This window comes from Malaclemys terrapin, chromosome 11 (assembly GCF_027887155.1).
Source record: "Malaclemys terrapin pileata isolate rMalTer1 chromosome 11, rMalTer1.hap1, whole genome shotgun sequence".
Classification (NCBI taxonomy): Eukaryota; Metazoa; Chordata; order Testudines; family Emydidae; genus Malaclemys; species Malaclemys terrapin.
The window spans coordinates 30,936,357-30,959,232 of NC_071515.1; positions in this window are offsets into that span (position 1 = coordinate 30,936,357).

The window sequence follows — 22,876 nt, forward strand, 5'->3', positions numbered from 1 at the left end:
CTTTCATGATTCTCTGTCCATGGTGGTTTTCTGGATTGTATGGCATACTTCTAAAGATTATAACATAAAGGTGTGCATTTTACCATGAATAATACTGATGTTTCTTAGAATGGCCCAGTGAATAAATATGATGGAAACCACCACATGAAATGTAACTTAAATCTTATTGCTTACTGAAATGTATCCTTTCCCAAATTTCTTCAGTGTGACTTTTCTACGGAGAATTTTTACAGCAGAGATGCTTAAATTAGAGTGAATTCCAACCGCCAGGAATTTGATCATAAAAGGATGGTGTATGTTCATGCTGATGCCATCTGTGATGAGATGTCATTTCAAAGGGATGAAAAAGCTCTTTCTTTTGAGGAAATCCCAAGAATCTCTGATAAATGAATATTTAAACAGAACCCTTGCCCGAAGCAAGGCTATCAAGTGTGAAGTAAAAATTAGAAAGTCATTGGGCATTGATTTGAATTAGCTCACAATGACCTGGTTTATGCTTTTGGCCTCTAGAAAAATTATTAGGACATAAAGATAGCATTCTGGGAACGACATTTGACTCTTAATGAGTCATCAAAACATAAGTAATAAAGGTCTTTGGTTATAAAACATAAAGTCCCTGGGAAACAATCACCGTGTTAAGACGGCCTGTACAGTACTCACTGGCATGGAAAAGGGGCAAAGAGAGTCTGAAGAAGCTCTCTTATCTCAAGTAGTAGTAGAATTTATGACTTGGAAAGCTTGTATGGTTTGTGTAAGCCCAACATTTTTACTATAAACAGAAGAGGGTTATAAAAGAGTCCACAGTGTCCTTCATGTACTACATCATAGATAAATTTAAGTTTCCTTGCCATTGTACAAACTACCTGAAGGACCAGATCACAGCAGAAATACCCATCCGTATCACAGCAAGGAAACATGGTAATGTTCCACCCACAGAGTTTCTTCATTCTATGGTCACAAGGAGTAGATTTTTGCTCTCTCAGGAGAAGCAACCCATAGTCAAGCCTACAAACCACATGGATTCCCAAAGGTCTTCCAAATTTACAAAGTAATCTGTGCTGAGATTCTGTGCTTCCAGGATGCAAGTTACAGACACCTCTTGCAAAGTAGTAATAAAGCAACCTGACCAGTCTCCTTGTTTGTGCACAGTAATGCTGCTTCCCCATTGATAGTCCATTTCTCTTCCAAAAATTGAGACATTTTTAACAACCAAAAGTATGCTAGTGAACAGAAGCAGTAGGGACTACAGCTGGGTAATAAAGGCTCTAGACTCCTTGCAGCTATGCTCCTGAGCATCAGTGAAATACTCTGCTAGGAACTACCCAGCTAGTGCCTGCATTTGGGACCCACTGTATGGAGGAAGCTATGCAGAAAAGTTAATATAACCTGTGTTAATTTTCCTATGGCTGTTCCACTGCATGCCTGGCAGGGTACACTATGCATGTCCCCTCTCCTACCCTCTCTCCTGCTGTGGATAAATGCAGCCTGTAGAAAGCCCTTCATGCTATCTAGGAGAACTGCTGACTCACAGGTAGCCACTTTCTCCCTCTTTTCAAGGAGAAGGGGAGAGCTGTATGCAGAGGATGCCATCCACACACAGATACTTAAGATGGAATTTTGAAAAGCAGTCAGCATTGGCCTAACTCTCCCATTGGTGTCAATAGAAGTTTTAGTATTGACTTTGGGATTGGTGTTTGGGCAGTACTGAGTCCTTTTGAAAATCCCACTTCCAGGAGACAGCCTGGTCTTATATACCTTGTCTTCAAAACTAGATCTGGTCCAAACCCTTTCCATTATTTTTTTCCATTGAAAAATGACCTTTTTGTCTAACCAGATAGTCATGAAAAACTAATCACCTTTTCCCTGACACTTTAATATATTTGACGTCATTGTCAAGAATGTTATCAAAAACATGTTTGAAGTACTTTATCAACATATTATTTTAGCCTGGGGGCAGAGCCGCAGCTGGGTGAATCATTCTCCATTCTAGGGTGACCAGACATCCCGATTTTATCGGGACTGTCCCGATATTTACTTGTTTGTCCCGCGTCCCGACCGATGTTTGGTCGGGACACTGGACAAAGAAGCAATTTTTGCCCTCCACCTCCGGCTTGGGCCCCCCTCCCCGCCCCGACTCTGCCCCCTTCTTCCCCCATTGTATAGCTCCCCAAATCCCCGCCCTGGCCCCGCCTCTTCCCCACGCACACCGCTTGCGCGCTGATCAGCTGTATGGCGGCGGCGCAAGCGCCAGAGGGAGGCCGGACACCAGCGTGTGTGGCGCGGCCGCCATGAAGATTAAGAGGGTGGTGTGGTACAGCAGCTGCGCCTGGAGGCCAGCGGAGGAGGGATGTGGGAGGGGGGATGGAGGGAGGAGGGTCGGGCAGTTGCTCCGAGTCCGCGCCTCTTTCTTGGCGCGGCGGCTGTGGGGGGTCCGGGGTGCGGGTGCTGTAACCCGAAACCTCCCGCCCGTGAGTGGAGCGGAGGCGGCGGGGGAAGAAGTGGCTCGGCAGTCCCAAACACACCAAGGGGGGAGCGCTCCGGTTTGTTCACTGGAGCTTATGGCAGCTACAGGGTGGGGAAGGGCAGGGGTCTGTGCCTCCTTTGCGGGGCTCTCCCGTCCCCGGGTGGGTTCTCACTGCCCCCTGCTCCTGCGGCCTTCCCGGACCCACCCCCCGGGACTTTGCCTCCTGCACCAGCCTTTGTGTGCGGAGGCGGGACAAGCCCGTGCCGGGAGGGAGGCTGGTTTTTAGGGCAGAGGAGCAGCCAAGCGCTGCATCTCTGATTGCAGAGATGCGGGGGGGGGCAGCCATCGGCTCCAGAGGGTTGGGGCGGGGCTCTGGCGGCTTTTTTTTTTTTTTTTCTCCGCCCCCCCCCCCCCCCCGCGGCGTCCCGATATTTCATCTTTGGTAGCTGGTCACCCTACTCCATTCTCACCAGCTGAGGATCTGCCCTCAGGTTTTAACAACAACAACAAAGGATTAGAAAATGTAATGAAAAATCAGAACCATTTGGAACCCCAGGAAATAGAACCAACTTTTAAAATTTTGGAATCATTTCTTTGTTTTTGACAATTCTGCTTCAAACTCATATTCACATAAATAATCCTTGGGGTTTTCTTAAGGGGGGGGGGAAACCCGGAATCTAATAGCACCATAATTCCAGAGGCAAATTTTCTAATATGTGCTCCCATTTTCCTATAATGCCATCTTTTTTTTAAATTACAATTGGTATTTGAACATGGTCTTCACCTTTTGATACAGACAAATGGTTTCCAGGAAAGAGGGTAAAGCATGAGAGAGAAGTGATATGTTCTGTTAAGCCTGTAATAATGGTTGAAGTTTTACCAGCTGGGTTTATAACCTTTTATTTGAGAATATAATTATCTTGTTCTATGCATTCTTCAAACATTTGTATGAAGCCAACTTTGATATGAGTCAAGTATCAACATTTTAGAATCTCATGGGCTGTCCATTATGGAATAATCCTATGCAATTTAATAGAGAATAATATACTTTCTATGGCTTTTTATTTTAAAGAAATCCCACATGATTCTACAGCAAAGACATAATTCACTATTAAATTCTCCTGGTGGTTTAAAAGAAAAAAGATCTATACAAAAGGCCATTGTTTTATATTAAATTCTGTAAGAAGTTTCATTAAGGGCTTGAAGAACAAGTATTATATCTGACCTTGTCTATAAAGGGATGTTTTCTAGAGTTGTAATTTAAAAGCCAGGTCTACACTACTAACTTACATTGTGTGACAGCCCCAGACCAGTGGGGTACAGGAGTCTGGCAGAGGGCAAATATACTGGTCACTGGATGAGTAGTTTTCTGTTCCCTGAGTGACCAGAGCAGGGGCTGCACTAGAGTAATCAGGAACCTGCTAGAACCAGTTAAGGCAGGCAGGCTAATTAGGACACCTGGAGCCAGTAAAGAAGAAACTGCTAGAATCAATTAAGGCAGGCTAATCAGGGCACCTGGGTTTTAAAAGGAGCTCACTTCAGTTTGTGGGGCAAGTGTGAGGAGCTGGGAGCAAGAAGCTGAGAGTGTGAGTGTGTGTGTGTGTGTGCTGCTGGAGGACTGAGGAGCACAAGTGTTATCAGACACCAGGAGGAAGGTCCTGTGGGGAGAATAAGGAAGGTGTTTGGAGGAGGCCATGGGGAAGTAGCCCAGGGAGTTGTAGCTGTCATGCAGCAGTTACAGGAGGCACTATAGACAGCTGCAGTCCACAGGGCCCTGGGCTGGAACCCGGAGTAGAGGGCAGGCCTGGGTTCCCCCCAAACCTCCCAATTGACCTGGACTGTGGGTTCTTCCAGAGGGGAAGGTCTCTGGGCTGTTCCCCAACCCACATGGTGAATCTCTGAGGCAGGAAAATCCACCAATAAGCGGAGGACCCACCAAGATTGAGAAGGAACTTTGTCACAGTTGGTGTAACTACATTGCTCAGGGGTTTGAAAAAATGCATACTCTTGAGTGGCGTAGTTATACCAAATTGACCCCTGGTGTAAACATCACAAACTGTCCCCCTCTCGCAGAAGTGGATTAACTACATTGACAAGAGAAATTCTCCCATCCATGTAGTAGCATCTTTGCTAAATATTCACTGCAGCTTTTTAAGTGTAGACCTGCCCAAACAGCCTGGCACCCACCCCCTATTTGCCCCCTCATACTTCTCGCCCCCCTCAGAACCCCTGACCCATCCAACCCTCCCCCCCCGCTCCTTGTCCCCTGACCACCCCCTCCCAGCACCCCTCCCCAGGACCCCACTCCTGATCCAACCCCGCTCCCTGTCCCCTTACTGCCCCAACCCCTATCCACACCCCCGTCCCTGGACAGGCCCCCTGGGACTCCCATGCCTATCCAACCCCAGCCTGTTCCCTATCCCCTGTCTGCTCCCCTCCAAAACCTCTGTCCCTTGTGACCCTCTGCCCCTTATCCAATCCCCCGCTCTCCACCCCCTTACCATGGCACTCAGAGCATCAGGAACTCGCAGTCCTGCACTGCCCGGCAGGAGTGATGGACCAGAGCGTTGGCGGCACGGTGAGGTGAGGCTGCGGGGAAGGGGGGACTGTAGGGGAGGGGCCGGGGGCTAGCCTCCCTGGCCGGGAGCTCAGGGGCTGGGCAGGATGGTCCCACGGGCCGGTGTGGCCCTCAGGCCGTAGTTTGCCCATCTCTGATATGGAGACATCCAAAGCTGAGGAAGCTATCCAGCTACAGAAGACTGCTGTCACACCACCGGGGGAGGAGGATATGGCTCTGTCACAGGGAGGACACTGGCTGCTGTTTACTTCTGACAGCAGGCAGTGCTCCATCTCTACTCCCAACCCACCCACCCTGGTGATGGAAAACCAATATGCTGCCCTGGCAACGAGTGATGAGTAGTCACCCCCAAAGGTGGAAGAGGAGAAGCCATGTACCCCCAAAGCTGGGAGGATCGCAGCCACCACTCCCCGGAGGAAACGTAGGGTAGTGGTGATTGTTGATTCTCTTCTGAGGGGGTTGGAGGCACCCATCTGTCGCCCTGACATGCAATCCTGGGAGGTATGCTGTCTACCAGGGGCCTGTAACTGAGACGTTATGGAGGGATTGTCGAGGATCATCCGCCCTCTGACTACTACCCTATGCTACTCATCTATGTGGGCACTAATGATACTGTAAGGTATGATCCTCAGCAGATCAGAAGTGACTATAGAGCTCTGGGAGTAAGGGTGAAGGAGTTGGGAGCGCAGGTGGTGTTCTCTTCGATTGTTCTGGTCAAGGGCAGGGGCCCAGGCAGAGACAGATGCCTCCTGGAGGTGAATGCCTGGCTGCGAAGATGGTGTCACTAGGAGGGCTTCGGTTTCCTTGACCACAGGATGCTGTTCCAGGAATAAGGACTGCTAAACAGATATGGGGTACACCTATCAAGGAAGGGGAAAAGCATATTTGGATACAGACTGGCTAATCTAGTGAGGAGGGCTTTAAACTAGGTTTGAAGGAGGCAGGTGATCAAAGCCCACAGGTAAGTCAAAAACATGGAGACCAGGGAGAAGGGTTGGAATTTGGGGGGAGCATGGGCTGTTATAGCAGAGATAAAGGAGAGAGAAGGCTGAACTGGGAATGGGGAATCAAATCCGCATCTTAGATATCTGTATGCTAATGCGAGGAATATGGGGAATAAGCAGGAAGAACTCGAAATGTTAATAAACAAACACAACTATGACATAGTTGATATCACAGACTTTTGGTGGGATAATATGCATGACTGGAATATTGGTATAGAAGGGTACAGCTTGCTCAGGAAGGACAGGCAGGGAAAAAAGGGAGGAGGTGTTGCCTTATATATTAAAAATGTATACACTTGACTGAGGTTAAGATGGAAATAGGGGACAGACTTGTTGAACGTCTCTGGGTAAAAAGAGGATAAAAAGGGATAAAAAACAAGGGTGATGTCATGGTAGGGGTCTACTACAGACCACCTAACCCGGAAGAAGAGGTGGATGGGGCTTTCTTTAAACAACTAACAAAGTCATCCAAAGCACAGGACTTGGTGGTGATGAGGGACTTCAACTACTCATACATCTGTTAGGAAAATAACACAGCAGGGCACAGATTATCCAACAAGTTCTTGGAATGTATTGGAGACATTTATTTTTTCAGAAAGCTACTAGGGGAGAAGCTGTTCTAGATTTGATTTTGACAAATAAGGAGGAACTGGTTGAGAATTTGAAAGTGGAAGGCAGCTTGGGTGAAAGTGATCATGACATGGTAAAGTTTATGATTCTAAAGAGTGATAGGAGGGAGAACAACAAAACAGAGACAATGGATTTCAAGAAGGCAGACTTTAGCAAACTCTGGGAGTTGGTAGGTAAGATCCCATGGGAAGAAAGTCTAAGGGGAAAAACAATTGAAGACATTTGGCAGTTTTTCAAAGAGACATTATTAAGGGCACAAGAGCAAACTAACCCACTGCATAGGAAAGATAGTAAGTATGGCAAGAGACCACCCTGGCTTAACCAGGAGATCTTGAATGATCTAAAAATAGAAAAAAAGAGTCCTACAAAAAGTGGAAACTAGGTCAAATTACAAAGGATGAATATGAACAAATAACACAAGTATGTAGGGACAAAATTAGAAAGGCCAAAGCACAAAATGAAATCAAACTAGCTAGAGACATAAAAGGTAACAAGATAACATTCTACAAATACATTAGAAGCAAGAGGAAGAGCAAGGACAGGGTAGGCCCGTTACTCAATGAGCGGGTGGAGGGAACAATAACAGAAAATGTGGAAATGGCAGAGGTGCTTAATGACTTCTTTGTTTTGGTTTTCATCAAGGTGATTGGACGTCTAACATAGTGAATGCCAGTGAAAATGAGGTAGGATCAGAGGCTAAAATAGGGAAAGAACAAGTTAAAAATTACTTAGACAAATTAGATGTCTCCAGGACCTGATGAAATGCATCCTAGAATCCTCCAGAAGCTGACTGAAGAGATATCTGAGCCATTAGCGATTATCTTTGGAAAGTCATGGAAGACCAGAGAGATTCCAGAAGACTAGATGTGACGTTATTGATATAATCTGGGCCCATATAGATCATTGTTGCAACCAAGGTCCTGTAATGGCACCCAAATCTTGTATAAAGGGGGTCAAATGGGGTGTCTAAGACAAGGTTATGGTTTACTGGTTATGATTATGCTGTCTATATGTGTGTATCAATTTTGTAGTTGAAGTTATGAATATTGGCTCTATACTGTCTGTATTTCAAACTTATGCTGTGCTTCTGGGTGACATCCCAGACAAGCTGGTGTTAGCTCTGCTTAGCCTGCTTGATGGCCCATTAAGGACCATCAGCTATATAATGGACCCATTGAGAGAAGGCAAATATCCCTTGAGACTCAAAGTATGCAGGAACTGGCCCATGTGACTCCACACTCCATTTTGCTGTAATTTTCCATAGTAAGAACAAAGAGGTGTTCTTACACCTGGAAAAGACTATATAAGGCCGATGTCTCATCTCCATTTTGTCTTAAATCCTGCTTCTTACCTCTGGAGGGACTCTGTTACAATGAAGCTCTAAACAAAGGACTGATGACCCATCCCAGCTGGGGATGTTCCAGAGACTTGATTTGAACCTGCAGTTTATTCTATCTCTGGTACAAGCCTGAACCAAGAACTTTGCCATTACTGTATGTAATTGATTCCATGTAACCAATTCTAGCTCTTATCTATATCTTTTTCCCTTTTATGAATAAACCTTTAGATTTTAGATTCTAAAGGATTGGCAACAGCGTGATTTGTGGGTAAGATCTAATTTGTATATTGACCTGGGTCTGAGGCTTGGTCCTTTGTGATCAGGAGAACCTTTTTTCTTTTACTGGGCTATTGGTTTTCATAACCATTTGTCCCCATAACGAATGGCACTGGTGGTGATACTGGGAAACTGGAGTGTCTAGGAAATTGCTTGAGAGACTTGTGGTTAGCCAGTGGGGTGAGACTGAAGTCCTCTTAGTCTGGCTGGATTGGTTTGCCTTAGAGGTGGAAAAACCCCAGCCTTGGGCTGTAACTGCCCTGTTTAAGCAATTTGTCCTGAATTGGCACTCTCAGTTGGGTCCTGCCAGAACCGCATCGTCACACTAGAAAAGGGCAAATATAGTGCCAATCTATAAAAAGGGAAATAAGGACAACCCAGGGAATTACAGACAAGTCAGCTTAATTTCTATACCTAGAAAGGTGATGGAGCAAATAATTGAGCAATTAATTTGCAAACATCTAGAAGATAATAAGGTGATAAGTAACAGCGTGGATTTGTCAAGATCAGGAGTTCTTGAACTGGGGTCAGGACCCATCATGTGGTTATTACATGGGGGATCATGTGCTGTCAGCCTCCACCCCAAACCCTGCTTTGCCTCCAGCATTTATAATGGTGTTAAATATATTCAATGTTTTTAATGTATAAGGAGAGGGGGGTCGCACTCAGAGGCTTGCTATGTGAAAGGGGTCACCAGTACAAAAGTTTGAGAACCACTGGTCAAGATCAAATCATGTCAAACCAACCTGATAGCTTTCTTTGACAGGGTAACAAGCCTTGTGGATGGGGGGGAAACAGTAGACATGGTATATCTTGACTTTAGTAAAGCTTTTGATACTGTCTCGCATGACCTTCTCATACACAAACTAGATACAACCTAGATGGAGCTACTATAAGGTGGGTGCATAACTGGTTGGAAAATCGGTCCCAGAGAATAGTTATCAGTGGTTCACAGTCATGCTGGAAGGGCATAATGAGTGGGGTCCCACAGGGATCCGTTCTGGGCCATTGATCTCTGGCCCTTCAATATCTTCATCGATAATTTAGATAATGGCATAGAGAGCCCACTTTTAAAGTTAGCAGATGATACCAAACTGGGAGGGGTTGCAAGTGCTTTGGATGATAGGATTAAAATTCAAAATGATCTGGACAAATTGGAGAAATGGTCTGAAGTAAATAGGATGAAATTCAATAAGGACAAATGCAAAGTACTCCATTTAGGAAGGAATAATTAGTTGCACACATACAAAATGGGAAATGACTGCCTAGGAAGGAGTACCACGGAAAGGGATCTGGGGGTCATAGTGGATCACAAGCTAAATATGAGTCAACAGTGTAACACTGTTGCAAAAAAAAGCAAACATCACTCTGGGATGTATTAGCAGGAGTGTTGTAAGCAAGACATGAGAAGTAATTCTTCCGCTCTACTCCGTGCTGATTAGGCCAATTGGAGAAATTCCAGAAAGAGCAACAAAAATGATTAAAGGTCTAGAAAACATGACCTTTGAGGGAAGACTGAAAAAAAAAATGGGTTTGTTTAGTCCGGAAAAGAAAAGACTGAGAAGGGACATGATAACAGTTCAAGCACATAAAAGGTTGTTACAAGGAGGAGGAAAAAAAATTGTTTTTCTTAACCTCTGAGGATAGGAAAAGAAGCCATGGGCTTAAATTGCGGCGAGGGAGGTTTAGGTTGGACATTAGGAAAAACTTCCTAACTGTCAGGGTGGTTAAACACTGGACTAAATTGCATAGGGAGTTTGTGAAATCTCCATCATTGGAGATTTTTAAGAGCAGGTTAGACGACCTGTCAGGGATGGTCTAGATAATATGTAGTCCTGCCATGAATGCAGGGGATTGGACTAGATGATCTTTCGAGGTCCCTTCCAGTCCTATGATTCTATGGTTAATACAGTGTTAAGGGATGCATTTTCAGGCTGGTGCATGTGGGATCAGAAATAAAGTTTCACTTGACAATAGCAGCAGTGGGTGTACACTAAAAATCTGGTACATATCCGTAAGTGCAAAGAAATTCAGAGTTATGACTGGCACGCGATTCTCAATCAGGTCTTCTGAATGAATGGTTCAATTATAAACATATATATCATTATTATTGCGGCATTGTATATGATACGTGAAATCACCTACTTCTGTGATGGTCATGCCCTTAATGTTGCTTTAAGTAATCTTTTATTTTTTTTTAGTTGTACCATAACGAAGTCTGAAAAGACAGTGAAGAGATGAGGATCAGTGTGGTTGAGTGCCCAATTTTGTGGGTCTTGTGTAGATGGGCAGAGTGCAATTTGCAGAACACCACCTTTTAGCCCATTGGAGAGGGAAAATGGATTGATTATAAATAAGAGTGTATTAGTGAAAACTCTTACCTATGAGGGTAATGCAGATTTACACCATTATACTAAAGGGGCTTGTTTGTTTCACATCCTACTGATCTCTGGCCTGTTTGGACAGGCCAAAAAATGTTTTGTAAATCATGTTAGCCTGTGCTAGTGTTAACCCAGCTAACAGGTCTGAAGGTGTTTGCTATATGTGTTTTAGCCTAGGAGGGAGCAGTTCAAGAGTGCTAGGCCTGTGTTTTAACAGGACTTTTCAGTCATGCTACACGAGCTCAGCTGAGCTAATATGACTGAAATACACACCTTTTGTGCTGGTCAAGACAGGGCCTCACTGTTTTTTGAGGTATAGGAGATTAGTGAAAACACAAGTTTTTGTTCTTTGTATTTAGTACATGATACAACAAATTCCAGTTCTGTGGAGACAAAAGTTTATGCAATCATATTTTTTTTTATTGCAACCTTTCATTCTTACCTAAATCTGAGCCTCCCTTGAGATGTATGGAGTTGAGCCCTCTTTTAAAGTACAGTATATTTTGGTGTTTAAATTCTTTTCTGCTTGCAAGGCTAGACAGAATTGCATTGCTTTTTTTATGAATAAACATGGGGAGGTGGGTGCGCCTCCAAGTTGCTTGCTAAAGTACCTTCCAAGTGTCTTCTGGCTCACAGTAGCAAGTCAACTGTATAATTGGGCTGAACAGGTGCAGAAAACTGCAGGGATATGAGGAAATAGGTAGAAGGCCTACAAATGTTGTAGGCATTTTGCCTAAAGGACACAAATCTGAACTAATAAACAATTCTAGAGAGACTCTGATAAAAGTTAAAATTTGCAGTACTTTATTTTAAGAAAAAATTAAGCCTAGTTTACTTTTCACTGCTTATGCTGTTTCTTTAATTTTGCATTTTTCTCATCCTTGACATGACAATAGAGTAGCAAGTTTCACTTCTGTTTCTTAGTCAATTTCTAGTTAATTTCAGTTTTTCACCTTTTTTCCTTTGTATTTAACAAATTGATGGAAACCTTTTTCATTAGGTCTTTAGGTTTTGTGAAATTTTATTTTTTACAATATCTAAATTTGAGACAAAATTTTAACTTCATGATGCCCCTTTAATTACAGTCATTTCTGAAATAAATATTCACAACAATATTTCCATAAAAGAATTGGAACTTGGGAAAAGGCAGGCTGAAGCTTAGATTTCTGGGACTGTTTTAAAAATATGACATTTCATCATCATTCATTGTATGGGGTTTATGACTATTAAAGAAATTAGGACCCTCCTGAAGGCATTCATATACATATTTTATTTCTCTATTACAGCCTCATTAAGCACACTAACCGTAACATTTAAAAATACATTAGTTCAATGATAAAAAATGATATTTAAGAACCCACAAACAAAATAGAAAAAAAATCACTCTACTTAACCAACCTTCCCAGCAAACGCCTGAATAAATACTGTAGAGACGTTGTGAAATGAGATTTGTGGGTTTATTGAGCGGAGGCATGAATGCCCAAATTCCAGAGAGCCTTCCACTGACCAGACCTGATCCCATTGTGTACTCGGGATTGTTAGCTTGAGCATCCCAGGTGATCTTAGCTCCTAGGAGATAGGTGGTGTCTAATGTACACAGGGCCAAATCATAAAAGGCATTTGATTAAACTTTCTTAAGAAAGGCTTCTGAAGGAAGTAAGTGTACCCAGAATAACCAACGGCCTACTGGCTAAGAAACCCACCTCAGCTAGTTGAGGCCTACGTTCAAGTGCCCATTCTGGCTAACTTGTGACTCCCACACCACTTTTCTGGTGTGGGTGGGCCTTTCTCACTAGTTATTTTAGGAAATTTTCAAAGAGTCTCACTTTCATTCTGCATTAGAACAAAATTGATTTTCATAATTGCCGTTTTTGGTTTTTTTTCCAAAGCAGGATTGCTGTTTTCCAGCCAGACCTTGTTCTTTATTAGCATGAAACACCTCTAAGATATCAATCCTGCAAGAGGATCTGTGCATGGTTGTGTCTGCTTGCCGGACTGAAGCAGGTAGCTGTATTCTCTGCTTGGTGACAGAGTGAATCCAATGTGTGAGTGACAGATTCATTGGTAACTATTGAGAGAAGCTCATCCAGTAGGAAAGGTCACAAACTACTTGGCAAGCAAAGATTTCCAGAACATTGGTCATTGTTGATGATGAGACAATCAATAGGACTATTACTTTGTGAATCATGGTAACAAAAAATGGGCATCCCTCTTCGACTACAACTGCACATATAATTTTAGTTCACCAGCAACATCTTTGTCTTCTCTGGACTGAGTTTCCACCATCTAGCTCTCATCCAAGCACCAAGCTCAGACACTGGAAAAGCAACCTATCTTAATAGAATAATTACCTTCAAAATATAAGAATGGCATTTTTGGGTCTGAACAATGGTCCATCTAGTCCAGTATCTTGTCTTCTGACAATGGCTAATGTCAGATACTTCAAAGGGAATGAATAGAGCAGGGCAATCATCAAGTGATCCATCTCCTATTGTCCAGTCCCAGCATCTGGTAGTCAGAGACTTAGGGGAACACCCAGACCATGGAGTTGCATTCTTGACCATGTTGGCTAATAGCCATTGCTGGATCTATCCTCCATGAACATATCTAATTCTTTTTTGAACCCAGATAAAATTTTGGCCTTTACAACATCCCCTGGCAACGAGTTCCCCAGGTTGGCTGTGTGTTATGTGAAGAAGAATTGTCTTTTATTTGTATTAAATCTGCCCCCTAGTTCTTGTGTTATGTAAAGGGCTAAATAACACTTTCACCTTCTCCACACCATTTATGATTTTATAGACCTCGATCATATCCCTACTTAATCATCTCTTTTCCAAGCTGAACAGTCCTAGTCTTCTTAATCTCTCCTCATATGGAAGCATTTCCATGCCCTTAATCATTTTTGTTGCCCTTTTCTGTACCTTTTCCATTTCTAATATATATTTTATAACTTTGACACAGAAGAGACATACAAGGTGGCTAAATGACATTTTTGAAGGCAATTATTGGTCAAAAGAAATTCTCATTTTAATAGGCATTTCATAAATGAACACTAATACATCAGGTATTTTCTTATAAGCACTCTAGTGTACATTTTAATAAAAACTATGATTGCAAATATATTTAAAAATTCATTAAATGGTGCTCAGGGTACCAGCTAAGTTACACAGAGATTTTGCTTGGCCACCACAGATAAAGTGATACACTTTAGAAGATTTAACACGAAACACACTTCAGCTGTTTTATCGTTGATTAAACAAAGTGATGATGCAATAATTTATGCCAGGTGGTCATGGCCAAAAGTCATCTGGCAGTGTTGCAGTCAACGAAGTGTGCAGTTCAGCACTTTGTTGTACTGCTGAGTCAAAACTGTGAGTAAGAAGCACACAAGTGCTCTCATTTGTATATGTGTGGAATTTATCTTTCTTCCTTTGCTATTGTCTATGGAGAAATAACTAACATATACACTTTGAGTCTCTGATTTTATTTCTTTTTTGTTGTTGCAAATAGGCTTATTTTTTATAACCCAATATAACCGTGGATGTGTCTAATGAATGCAATGCTATGTGTGTGCAATTTTAGCTACATGCCAGTACTGCTTTTAATTAAAGGTGTGTTGGAATTTCCATTTGAAGAAACTATTTTTGAGTTTCATTAGGAAAACATTTACCCTGGACTCAAATATAACAGATTTTGATGTGTCTAAAGAAATACTAAATAAGGTTCATTGTTAGTGGCTAGAGGAGAAGGATGTTCTTGTGGAAACTTCAGGACCGAGAGTCAGGAGATCTAGTTCTATTCTAAACTCTCTCATAAACTACTTGTGTGAGCTTGGCTTTTTTCTGGTCCCAGTTCAGCAAAAGACTTAAGCTCTTGCTTAAAATTAGACATGCTCTTAAACCCCACTAAAATCAATGGGATTTAAGCACATGGTTAAGTGTAACATGTGCTGGAGTGATTTGTTGAATCAGGATGGTTTACTGACTTGGGGCCTTAGTTGATAAAATCAGCAGTGAAAATTTTTCATTGGGAAAAATACACAGGACCAGATCCTAAGCTGGTGCATAACTCTGCATAAATCAGTGAAGTTTTGACAGTTAACAGTAGCTGAGGATCTGGCCCATCCTCGGAGTTCTGTGCAGTTTATAAAAGTAAGACAAAACAGTAACATTTTGAATCCAGCAGCCTTGAAAGTTTCCTTTTAAGTTTTCTCTCTAAAAAATTGTGACCAGTCAGTGGAAAGAATGGGAGTTATGCTTCAGTTTTCTGGGATTGTTTTTTTTTTTTTTTTCTTCCCAGCTTGAGCTGTACTAAGTGCCCTAACACAATCAAAACATGAACTCTTGCTAAACATTTTTGGCTTGTGCCATATATAACTCAAGGAGTCTTTTAAGTAACTTAACAATCAAGCTTTAATAGGGCCATTTCTGATCGTCTTTTAACTATACACAATTGAGAGGACTTTCTGAAAACACTTATCTAGATACTTTATAGAAATGAACCCTTTTTTCTTCAGAAATCTTTCCTGAATGTGTTTCTTTTTTTCTTTTGCAATCTTGAAAGCCAGTTTTTAAAATCATATTACGTCTATACAATATTATAAAATAAAGAACAATGTCTTGTGAGTTTATTTGCACATATAATAGATAAATGTAGAAATTGCTAGTTTTTATGGGCCTGATCCTCATCATTTTAAAACCAACAACAAAATCCCCGCTGACTTCAGTGTTGCAGAATCAGTACTTAGATGCAAAGGGATAGAAAAAACAATATTACTATTCATTATACTTTCTTGAGATTTTTCCCTTTCTTAATATGTTTTTGAACATTTTTGGTAAGGTAGAACTCCTCCAGTTTTGACTTGGCATGCAGTGACAGCAAATGAGCATATAAAATTACTGCAACATGTGCTGTGCCATATCTTGACACAAATGATTGAAATAAATTAAGACACCAGGCCAGATCTCCAGCGAGTGTAAATTGGCATATCTCCGGTGAAGGCAATAAAGCTACAACAATATGGAGAAGCTGAAGATCTGGCTCATGGTTTTTACATGTTAACGTTGAACTCTGTTGCTCAGATCCTGGCAAACTCCCATTGACTTCAATGGGGCCAGGACTTCACTCTGGAAAGCTAAACTGTTAGTACTTTCATACTTCACACGTGAAGAGAAAACTTTCTGAGTGGGTCGATACAATCAATGGGAGAATCCCAGAAATATCACACAGAGTCCCCTGAATCGCTAGGGTAAATGAAAGTGTATAGCAAATAAATATAGAACCAAACATGTCAGCCCACCAAAGCTTTGACAGATGTTGATCTACATATTCTCATTAGCAAGCAGCTTGAATTAGCTCACATGGAAAATCTGCATTTACCCCTGGTCTTACACTATTAAGCTGACTTTTAAAAAATATTGTTATAATTTGCCATTGTGAATCCTTCCCAAGATTTCATATTTGATAACAGCAGATTGTTTCATACTTATTGGGTATGGCAAGGTGAATTCAGATGAAATATTGGTGCCCCTGCAAAGGCAAAGAAAAAAGTATTTTGCATGGGAGAAAGTGTTTTTCTTCATCTTGTTGCACAGAAAATAAATTGGGATAATCGACTCTAAAAACCCCACTACTATATTAGTCAGCAAAGTGCCTGGCCTTGTCACTGCTAGATAAAATATTATCATACATATTGCAATTTTGGTTTCACAAGTAGGAGTTAACATGTGGCACTTGGGTTGTAAAAATGCTCTTTCTATAAGAATTAAATATAGTAAAAATCTAAAGTTCTAAAACAAGGCTGTAGTTTTGTTTGCTTGCTTTTCAGTTCAACAATTCCTCAAGTAGCCATATGTACAATAGAAAATAAATCTCTGTGTTAAAGAGAAGAGGAAAGATTTTGCTACCGAGAAATCTGTGGTATCTGGCTATATTAGAGCTGTTAAATAATTTAATAATAAAAGAATTCTGAACCAATACTATTTCATGAATGAGAGTGCTAACTTCAGCTCATTCTAGTTCATAGAGTCATTTTATTTTTAGTCACATCTGTTCAGACAGCTCCAAAGTATTTGGAAAATATTTGCAATAGCTGGGATGATTTATTCAATTTTTTTTTTTACCAGAAAGTGCATTATTCACTATTTTTTTTATTTTTCTATTTAAAAATATTCAGTCATCCAATCAGGAAGCAGAAACAATACAATGTGATTAAGATCAGAAGCAAATACACAAAGTGAACTATCGTTTGATAACCTACTATCTGAAAAATTGTTCTCACAAACTATTCAGGGTTTTATGAACAACAAATACAGCTGATCAGTTTGGGAATGATTAACTGTCCATCAAAGGAACTATCATGGTAATGAATAGTTTGACTAGTTCTAGTCTGGACACTTTTCATATTATCGGAACAGGACTAATTTTCAAACTTGGGCACCTAAAAATAGCTTAAATCCATATTGATGCTCCTAAATATCTATTTTAATCACTTAACTCAAAAGTGAGGTTCCTAAATATCAATTTAAGTACCTAACTCTAGGTCATTACATTTGAAAAATGTGCAGTAAGTAAACTAGATAAATCAGAATTTGAATTGCATTGTGGTTAAATTCTGATTTGGCCTCACACCTTCCAATACTGCCTTTGCAATTAGATAAGGTTACCACAGCACTCATATTACCAAAATGCTCCTGTACTTAGTTCTGTGAATAACTCTGAGGCAGCACCTTTTCATTCCCTCAACCAAATTGACAAGTTTTTGAAGAACTGTTGCAGTAGTCTATCAAATGTTATAAGTTAGGGCTGTATTAAAATCCACTCCTGTTCTAGTCTTAAAAATGAATATGAAAAGCTGCCCTAAACAGATTTAATAGATCTAGAGTGCTCACTAGCTTACTCACAGATGAATCTTCAATATGTAATTTAGGTGTGACCTTGTGATACAGCAATATAAAAACAAGATAGATTTCAAATGTATGTCCCCTGTGCATTAGTGACCTGGCCTCTGCTTGTGAATTAACAACTGTGTGTCTTGTGTCAAATGTTTTTCTAACACCTGAGGATCTGAGAGTGCCTGTACATTACAAAGGCTAATTGAAGAGCATGCATTAGTTTGTTTACTTACATAGTAGCTCTAGGACAGACTAGAAAGGCGAGACTGGCTCCTCCTGTGTACAAGGAGGGGTTGAGGAGTCTTCCTACTTCATTGTGCCCTTCTTGTGGGGCTGGGCACAGGCACAGTCTTTGCGTTTCCCTGAACATAGATGATGTAAACTTAGTGCCATCACCTGCATTACATAAAAGCATAGTTGTGACAATGTTGCAGGTGCTCTTTAATAATTACTGATACTGTGTCTGGATCTGTCACTTGTGTGGTGGTCTGTACCATAAATGATGGTGGGTATTTCACCTTAGGCTCTGACTGAGTAGCAGATCCTAACCCCTCTCTAATAGTTGTCTAAGAGCTTACCCTTAAAGGTGGTTAAGAGGTGATAGCAGAGTGAGTAGCCTTAATGGCTCTCGCCCACTCTCATGATTAGATCAGAAGCCTTGTGACACATGACGAAACCCAGTGTTTCCACGTCTGATTGTCTAATGCCACATTTCTTGCTCCATCACAGTCTCTTTCTGTGACAGCAGCATCATTCTCAATAGTTTTCGTATGCGTCATCTGTTGTCCTCCTCTTTTCCATCTTCCACCAGGTGGGTAACCATTCAAGGGCTTGTCTAGGAACACATTTTTGACATCTGTACAACATGTCCAAAACCCTTCAGCCTTCTTTCTTGAATCATTGTCTACACAGTCTTTTGACCAGTCCTTTGTTACACATCAGTGTTGGTCACTTTATGCCACCAGTAGACACCAAGTATTCTCCTCAAATATCTCTGATGGAATTAAGTTTCCTGTTCTTGTGAGGATCTCCTTATTTTTCCCAGTTATTTACCAGTATTGAAAAAGCTCCACTTACTTTCCGATTCTTTCTTTCACTCCATTATGGAGTTGTCCATGAACAGTGATTGTGCTTCCAAGATATTCAAAGCTGTTAATTATGCTGCACTCATTGCTATCAGTCACATATGTACTATCATTGCTGACTTCTCTTTCAACTATCATGACTCATTTTCTTTTGGCTGGTTCTTAATCCTATTTTGACAGACTCACATTTGACATTGGTAGTGATCTTTTTTTCATGCCATCATCACCTGTGTTCAATAGAACAATGTGATTTGTGATTTCACCCAGTCTGAGTGGAAGAATCATGAGATTTTACCCCAAGACTGGTTAGAGACAACAGGTTGAGCACCTGAGGCAGTTGCTGTCAGGTAGACCAGAAAGGGGACTGCTAACCCTACAACTGTGGCCATTGTAGAGAAAAGTGCAGGCCACTGCTGACCCTTCCTCCCAAACTGGCCAGCAGTACTGGAGCTGCAAGATGGGGTGAATGAATGCTGCACCTCCTCCAGGGAAGGGGAGGAGCTGCTTTCTCTCTCTTCACCATTTGACATGCTAAGTAGAATGAAGAGAAACAGCTTGCAGAGGACTGTAGGCAATGATGTTCCATCTAATTTTTTACATCCACGCGCGGAATAAATTTTGATATGTGCAACAATATGGAGGTGATGTATGGTTGGGGGGTGGTGCTGAGGGGTTTGGAGTGTGGGAGGGCACTCAGGGCTAGGGCAAAGATTTGAGGTGTGTGGGGCTGGTGGTGAGGGCTCTGGCTGGGGGTGCGGGCTCTGGGGCGGGGACGGGGATGAGGGGTTTGGATTGCAGGCTGCCCCGAGGCTGCAGTGGGGAGAGAGGACTCCTCCCCCCCCAGCCCTCTCTCCCCACAGCAGCCCGGGACCAGGGGAGAGGCACCTCTCCCTAGCTGCAGCAGCTCCAGGGCTGGGGGAGAAGCGCCTCTCCCCCCTGCATGCCTGCGCAGCCCTTGATAGTTTGCTGTGTGGCTGCACGGCCATGCAATTTAGAGGGAATTTAGACTGTAGAAGGAAAGTAGCCTTAATCCCACACAAAAGAAGGGAAATCTTCTCTCTATTTTTAAAAGCAAACTATCCCACTCCATTGTTAACTCATTTGTGCTAGGTTGTCTGGCCTGTTTGTAGCACAAATGAATTAACAATGGAGTGGGATGGTTTGCTTTTAAAAATAGAGAGAAGATTTCCCTTCTTTTGTGTGGGATTAAGGCTACTTTCCTTCTACAGTCCTTCTACAGACAACCTAGCAGCACCCTGTAATACTCTGTTTTCCCTAGTAAAGCACACTTTAACTTAACCAATCACAAGCACTAGTTGCTACACTACATTTCCCACAAACTCAAGATCAAAGTTCACAATTTTTCTCAGCTATAAGAAGCCTCATTCTCTAGGTATTCCAGACTTCAAAGGGGAAACTAAGGGATGCTATTTAGCACCTCTCGATCTCTCTGGATATATTGCATCACTATGATGCTCAGGATTTACAAACAATAATACTTAACACAACAAGAATTGGTGTGTAATAACATTAATTGTCTTTATTTTCTCCACCACAGAAAGGACATAGCATTCTTCTTCAGCTGAAAAAAATCCTCTAAAGCAGTGATTCCCAAACTTGTTCCGCCGCTTGTGCAGGGAAAGCCCCAGGCGGGCTGGGCTGGTTTGTTTACCTGCTGCGTCCACAGGTTCAGCCAATCACGGTTCCCAGTGGCCGCGGTTTGCTGCTCCAGGCCAATGAGAGCTGCTGGAAGTGGCGTGGGCCGAGGGACATACTGGCCGCCACTCCAGCAGCTCCCATTGGCCTGGAGCAGCGACCTGTGGCCACTGGGAGCCGCGATCAGCCGAATCTGCAGATGTGGCAGGTAAACAAACCGGCCCGGCTCGCCAGGGGCTTTCCCTGCACAAGTGGCGGAACAAGTTTGGGAACCACTGTTCTAAAGACAAAGAACTTTTCCAACATCCTTTTGATTCCCCTGGCCCAAAAGTAAGACCTGAATATTTCAGTATTATGCTAGGGTACACCAAAATCCAAAGAAAAAGTTGTCAGGTCAGTTACAAAAATCCAGACAAGGCATTTGTACATGCACATTCAAACTTATGTTTGAAGTGACCCGAATTTCCTGTGTCATGTTTTTTTTACCCCTGGATCTAGGTAGTCATCTGCTTAAAAGTCTTGATCCTGCTTCCATTCAAGTCAGTTGATAAACATCCATTGACATAAATGGTGCAGGAACAAATCCACAGAAACCATTTGGAATTAAATTACATTAGCCAGTGGCTTAGGCTCTCGTATGCCTGTCAATGCATCCGAAGAAGTGGGTTGTAGTCCACGAAAGCTTATGCTCTAATAAATTTGTTAGTCTCTAAGGTGCCACAAGTACTCTTGTTCTTTTTGCGGATACAGACTAACACGGCTGCTACTCTGAAACCTGTAAGTACAAAGTGTTTCCATATTTTCTTTGTGCTGTTTCTCATTTAACTAAGTAGGAAATTTGAATATGTGCCACCGTGGTGCAACATTTTCAATAGACTTCAAAGTGCATCTGTCTTCTAGATCTGTTATCCTAAGGCTGTTGTATTTTATCTCTCAATATTCTTGAGTAATATAATGCAGAGAGGACTCAAATTTTGAGTGAAACTCCATAAAAGTAGTTGCATGGGTGTGTGTCTCTGCTGCACAATGCAAAACCTGTATTTTAGACAATGATTCTGATTGTGATTCTGATAGTGACACCACCTGGACATACTGTATTAATCACATTGTGATTATATTAATCCAGCTAGCATGAGAACTTTACTAGGAGGACATTGACATAACTCAGTCATGACAGGACAAATATTCAATTCTGCTTGCCTGTATATGAGCAAGTGTTTATAGTAGTTTCAAAGAAATATTTATGAAGCCTTCTAAAAATGATACTCATTACTGAATAATGCCACTAGGCACTTGTAGTATATTCACAACATATGGTAATTCCAGTATTCGCTGGCATATTTGTAATTTCTCTGTGGGGACAATTTTGGACTTTGAATGTAAATGGGGGGAGCTGTCTTTGAACAGTTTTTATTGTCCTCCTGTGCCTGCTGTTCTTTAAGTGAGAGCCTGTCTATGAAGGAATTTCTGTCCTCCTAGACTTCCTCCCCCATGCCCCTGCCCCTGTCTTTGAACAGTTTTTATTGTCCTCCTGTGCCTGCTGTTCTTTAAGTGAGAGCCTGTCTATGAAGGAATTTCTGTCCTCCTAGACTTCCTCCCCCATGCCCCTGCCCCTCCATTTAGAAACCTCATCTACAAGACTGAGCAAAATGTGAGGGGTAAACTTGAAACCCTACAATATTATATTGCTAACCTGATCACAATCCTATTGTATTTTCATATCTGGAAGTCCTATTGAAAGTCAATGGACATGACTCTGATCTCACTTATATTACTGTAATTCTGTTGACTTCTACTACTGATTTTCAGTGTTGTACATAAGACTAGAATCTGGTACAATGCAGTATCTGATAACATTTGCTGTATGTCATGACAGACAAATTGCCTCAGATAAAATAAAACAAAAAATTTAAACATAAAGGTCAAAAGCCTCTTTAGAGGTTTGAAAATATTTGGTTAACTTTGGTTCTCCAGCAGTGGCAGCAGCAGCACTATGACAGAGAAACTATTTACATGGTATTTCCAGTCCAGCTGAAACTGGATACAATCAGAAACGTAATGAAAATTCCTAATCTTGGGAGACGCCCAAACCAGAGAGATTTGGATATGCTTTGGGGACTTGGTATGTCTTCTAAAGTACACAGAGTGTTCAAATCTTTTGAGGTTCACCCAGCATACATTACCTAATCTGTTAAGTGATGTCACATTGGAGATAAGGGGTGATGCTACCATAAAGCACTCAGTGATTAATTTGATTTACTTTGCCTTTGGGGGTGCTGGACAAAAAAGGGCTGCCATCAGCTTTATACTCTTCAACCCTCTCCTTTATGGTAATTCTGTATAGCCCGTTTGAAAAAAAAATAGGATGTTCTGTGTGATTTTAGGAATAATAATGTTTTTATTAACATATTTTAACAGGAATTTGTTTCATGTATGTGTTTTGGACTGCTTTTCATGCAAATAGATGTTAAGAGAGTGAGCACTCAGATTGAAGATGCCAGATGTATTTACAAAATGCTTTTAAAAGAAGCTTCTTAACTCTGATGAAGATACACTTTTCTTTGAAACAA